Source organism: Pan paniscus, chromosome 14, assembly GCF_029289425.2.
Source record: "Pan paniscus chromosome 14, NHGRI_mPanPan1-v2.0_pri, whole genome shotgun sequence".
In the NCBI taxonomy this organism is placed as follows: Eukaryota; Metazoa; Chordata; class Mammalia; order Primates; family Hominidae; genus Pan; species Pan paniscus.
Window position 1 is genome coordinate 7,971,125 of NC_073263.2, and position 7,155 is coordinate 7,978,279.

A 7,155-nucleotide genomic window follows, 5' to 3' on the forward strand; every position below is an offset into this window, starting at 1 on the left:
CAAATATATATTATATAATTTACATAAAATATCAAAAGGACACCAAATATATCTTATATACTGTACATAAAATATCAAATAGTACAGTAAATATATTTCATATATTGTACATATAATATTAACTAAAAATACAACAAATACATTTTATATAGTGTATATAAAATATCAATAAGTACAGTAAATATGTACTTCACACTGTACATAAAATATCAAAAAGTACACCAAATATGTGTTTTATATACAGTAAATAAACAATAAAAAACTACAGTAATTATATTTAATATAGTGTTCATAAAATATCAAAAATTACACCAAATGTATATTATATATTGTAAATAAAATATCAAAAAGGACAGTGAATATGTATTACACTCTATGTAAAATATCAAAAACAAAAAATATATATTATATAATTTACATAAAATATCAAAAGGACACCAAATATATCTTATATACTGTACATAAAATATCAAAATGTATAGTAAATATATTTCATATATTGTACATATAATATTAACTAAAAGTACACCAAATACATTTTATGTACTGTAAATAAAATATCAAAAATTACAGTAAATATATATTACATACTGTACATAAAATATCAAAAAGTACACCATATATGTGTTATATATACTGTAAATTATCAAAAACTACAGTAATTAGATTTAATATACTGTACATAAAATATCAAAAATTACACCAAATGTATATTATATACACTAAAAAAAGTATTAAAAAGGACAGTAAATATATACTACGCACCCTATGTAAAATATCAAATACTACACCAAATATATATTATATAATTTACAAAAAATATAAAAGGGACACAAATATATATTATATATTGTACATAAAATATCAAAAATTACACCAAATGAATATTATATACTGTAAATAAAATATCAAAAATTACAGTAAATATATATTACACACCCTATGTAAAATATAAATAAGTACACAAAATATATATTATATAATTTAAATAAAATATCAAAAGGACACCAAATATATCTTATATACTGTACATAAAATATCAAAATTTAGAGTAAATATATTTCATATATTGTACATATAATATTAACTAAAAGTACACCAAATACATTTTATATACTCTAAATAAAATATCAAAAATACAGTAAATATGTATTACATACTGTACATAAAATATCAAAAAGAACACCAAATATGTGTTATATATACTGTAAATAAACTATCAAAAACTACAGTAATTATATTTAATATACTGTACATAAAATATCAAAAATTACACCAAATGTATACTATGTACTGTAAATAAAATATCAAAATGTACAGTAAATATATATTACACACCATATGTAAAATATCACAATCTACACCAAATATATATTATATAATTTACATAAAATATCAAAAGGACACCAAATATATCTTATATACTGTACATAAAATATCAAAAATTATAGTAAATATATTTCATATATTGTACATATAATATTAACTAAAAGTACAGCAAATACATTTTATATACTGTAAATAAAATATCAAAAATCACAGTAAATATGTACTACATACTGTACATAAAATATAAAAAAGTACACCAAATATGTGTTTTATATACTGTAAATAAACTATAAAAACTACAGTAATTATATTTAATATACTGTACATAAAATATCAAATATTACACCAAATATATATTATATACTGTAAATAAAATACCAAAAAGGACAGTAAATATGTATTACACTCTATGTAAAATTTCAAAAACTAAAAATATATATTATATAATTTACATAAAATATCAAAAGGACAGCAAATATATATTATATACTGTACATAAAATATCAAAAAGTTTAGTAAATACATTTCATATATTGTACAAAAATATTATCTAAAAGTACACCAAATACATTTTATATACTGTAAATAAAATGTCAAAAAGTACAGTAAATATATATTACACACTGTACATAAAATATCGAAAAGTACTCCAAATATGTGTTATATATAATGTAAATAAATTATCAAACCTACAGTAATTACATTTAATATACTGTACAAAAAAATCAAAAATTACACCAAATGTATATTATATACTCTAAATAAAATATGAAAAAGGACAGTAAATATATATTACGCACCCTATGTAAAATATCAAAAACTACACCAAATATTTATTATATTATTTACATTAAATATCAAAAGGACACCAAATATATCTTATATACTGTACATAAAATATCAAAAAGTACAGTAAATATGTTTCATATATTGTACATATAATATTAACTAAAGCTACACGAAATACATTTTATATACTGTAAATAAAATTTCAAAAACTACAGTAAAGATATATTACATACTGAACATAAAACATCAAAAAGTACACTAAATATGTGTTATATATACTGTAAATAAACTATCAAAAACTACAGTAATTATATTTAATATACTGTACATAAAATATCAAAAATTACACCAAATGTATATTATATACTCTAAATAAAATATGAAAAAGGACAGTAAATATATATTACACAACCTATGTAAAATATCAAAAACTACACGAAATATATATTATATAATTTACAAAAAATATCAAAAGGACACCAAATATATCTTATATACTCTACATAAAATATCAAAATGTACAGTAAATATATATCATATATTGTATATATAATATTAACTAAAAGTACACCAAATACATTTTATATACTGTAAATAAAGTATCAAAAAATACAGTAAATATATATTACATACTGTAAATAAATTATCAAAAAGTACACCAAATATGTGTTATATACACTGTAAATAAACTATCAAAAACTACTGTAATTGTATTTAATATACTGTACATAAAATATCAAAAATTCCACCAAATGAATATTATATACTGTAAATAATATATCAAAAAGTACAGTAAATATATATTACACACCCTATGTAAAATACCAATAACTACACCAAATATATATTATATAATTTACATAAAATATCAAAAGGACAACAAATATATCTTATATACTGTACATAAAATATCAAAAACTACAGTAAATATATTTCACATATTGTACATATAATATTAACTAAAAGTACACGATATACATTTTATATACTGTAAATAAAATATCCAAAATTACAGTAAATATATATTACATACTGTACATAAAATATCAAAAAGTACACCAAATATGTGTTATGTATACTGTAAATAAACTATCAAAAACTACAGTAATTATATTTAATATACTGTACATAAAATCTCAAAAATTACACCAAATGTATATTTACTGTAAATAAAATGTCAAAAAGTACAGTAAATATATATTGCACACCATATGTAAAATATCACAATCTACACCAAATATATATAATATAATTTACATAAAATATCAAAAGGACACCAAATATATCTTATATACTGTACATAAAATATCAAAAATTACAGTAAATATATTTCATATATTGTACATATAATGTTAACTAAAAGTACACCAAATACATTTTATATACTGTAAATAAAATATCAAAAGTACAGTAAATATGTATTACATACTGTACATAAAATATCAAAAAGTACACCAAATATGTGTTTTATATACTGTAAATAAATTATAAAAAACTACAGTAATTATATTTAATATACTGTACATAAAATATCAAAAATTACACCAAATGTATATTATATACTGTAAATAAAATATAAAAAAGGACAGTAAATATGTATTACACTCTATGTAAAATATCAGAAACTAAAAATATATATTATATAATTTACATAAAATATCAAAAGGACAGCAAATATATCTTATATACTGTACATAAAATATCAAAATGTACAGTAAATATATTTCATATATTGTACATATAATATTAACCAAAAGTACACCAAATACATTTTATATAGTGTAAATAAAATATCAAAAATTACAGTATATATGTATTACATCCTGTACATATAATATCAAAAAGTACACCAAATATGTGTTATATAGACTGTAAATAAACTATCAAAAACTACAGTAATTATATTTAATATACTGTACATAAAATCTCAAAAATTACACCAAATGTATATTATTTACTGTAAATAAAATATCAAAAAGTACAGTAAATATATATTGCAAACCATATGTAAAATATCACAATCTACACCAAATATATATTATATAATTTACATAAAATATCAAAAGGACACCAAATATATCTTATATACTGTACATAAAATATCAAAATGTACAGTAAATATATTTCATATATTCTACATATAATATTAACTAAAACTACACCAAATACATTTTATATACTGTAAATAAAATATCAAAAAGTGCAGTAAATATATATTAAATACTGTACATAAAATATCGAAATGTACTCCAAATATGTTTATATATACTGTAAATAAATTATCAAAAACTACAGTAATTACATTTAATATACTGTACAAAAAATATGTAAAATTACACCAAATGTATATTATATACTCTAAATAAAATATGAAAAAGGACAGTAAATATATATTACGCACCCTATGTAAAATATCACAAACTACAACAAATATATATTATTTAATTTACATAAAATATGAAAAGGACACCAAATATACCTTATATAATCTACATAAAATATCAAAATGTACAGTAAATATATTTCACATATTGTACATATAATATTAACTAAAAGTACACCAAATACATTTTATGTACTCTAAATAAAATATCAAAAAGTACAGTAAATATGTATTACATACTGTACATAAAATATCAAAAAGTACACCAAATATGTGTTATATATACTGTAAATAAACTATCAAAAACTACAGTAATTATATTTAATATACTCTACATAAAATATCACAAATTACACCAAATGTATATTATGAACTGTAAATAAAATATCAAAAAGTACAGTAAATACATATTACACACCATATGTAAAATATCACAATCTACACCAAATATATATTATATAATTTACATAAAATATCAAAAGGACACCAAATATATCTTATATAATGTACAAAAAATATCAAATGTACAGTAAATATTTTTCATATATTGTACGTATAATATTAACTAAAAGTACACCAAATACATTTTATATACTGTAAATAAAATATCAAAAAGTACAGTAAATATATATTACATAATGTACTTAAAATATCAAAAAGCACACCAAATATATGTCATATATACTGTAAATAAACTATCAAAAACTACAGTAATTATATATAATATACTGTACTTTAAATATGAAAAATGACACCAAATGTATATTATATACTGTAAATAAAATATCAAAAAGACAGTAAATATATATGAAACACCCTATGTAAAATATCAAAAACTACAACAAATATATATTATATAATTTACATAAAATATCAATAGGACACCAAATATATCTTATATACTGTACATAAAACATCAAAAATACAGTAAATATATTTCATATATTGTACATATAATATTAACTAAAAGTACACCAAGTACATTTTATATACTGTAAATAAAATATCAAAAAGTACAGTAAATATATATTACATAATGTACATAAAATATCAAAAAGTACACCAAATATGTGTTATATACACTGTAAATAAACTATCAAACACTTCAGTAATTATATTCAATGTACTGTACATAAAATATCAAAAATTACACCAAATGTATATTATATACTGTAAATAAAATATCAATAATGACAGTAAATATATATGACACACCCTATGTAAAATATCAAAAACTACACCAAATATATATTATTTAATTTACATAAAATATCAAAAGGACACCAAATATATCTTACATACTGTACATAAAATATCAAAAAGTACAGTAAATATATTTCATATATTGTACATATAATATTAACTAAAAGTACACTGAATACATTTTATATACTGTAAATAAAATATCAAAATGTGCAGTAAAAATATATTACATACTGTAAATAAAATATCAAAAAGTACACCAAATATCTGTTATATATACTGTAAATAAACTATCAAAACTGCAGCAATTATATTTAATATACTGTACATAATATATCAAAAATTACACCAAATGTATATTATATACTGTAAATAAAATATCAAAATTACATTAAATATATATTACACACCCTATGTAAAATATCAAAAACTACACCAAATATATATTATACAATGTACATAAAATTTCAAAATTCCACAAAATATATCTTATATACTGTACATAAAATATCAAAAAGTACAGTAAATATGTTTCATATATTGTACATATAATATTATCAAAAATTACACCAAATACATTTAATATACTGTAAATAAAATTTCAAAGTTACAGTAAATATATATTACATACTGTACATAATATATCAAAAAGTACACCAAATATGTGTTATATATACTGTATATAAACTATCAAAAACTTCAGTAATTATATTTAATATACTGTACATAAAATATCAAAAATTACACCAAATATATATTATATACTCTAAATAAAACATGAAAAAGGAAAGTAAATATATATTACACTCTATGTAAATTATCAAAAACTACACAAAATATATATTATAGAATTTACATAAAATACCAAAGAACACAAAATATATCTTTTATACTGTACATAAAATATCAAAAAGTACAGTAAATATATTTCATATATTGTACATATAATATTAACTAAAAGTTCACCAAATATATTTTATATACTGTAAATAAAATATCAAAAAGTACAGTATATATATTACATACTGTACATTAAATAGCAAAAAGTACATGAAATATGTGTTATATATAGTGCAAATAAACTATCAAAAACTATAGTAATTATATTTAATATACTGTACGTAAAATATCAAAAATGACACCAAATGTATATTATATACTATAAATAAAATATAAAAAAGTACAGTAAATATATATTACACCCTATGTAAAATATCAAAAACTACACCAAATATATATTATATAATTTACATAAAATATCAAAAGTACACCAAATATATATTATATACTGTACATAAAATATCAAAAATACAGTAAATATGTTTCATATATTGTACATATAATATTAACGAAAAGTACACCAAATACATTTTATATACTGTAAATAAAATATAAAAAAGTATAGTAAATATATGTTACATACTGTACATAAATTATCAAAAAGTACACCA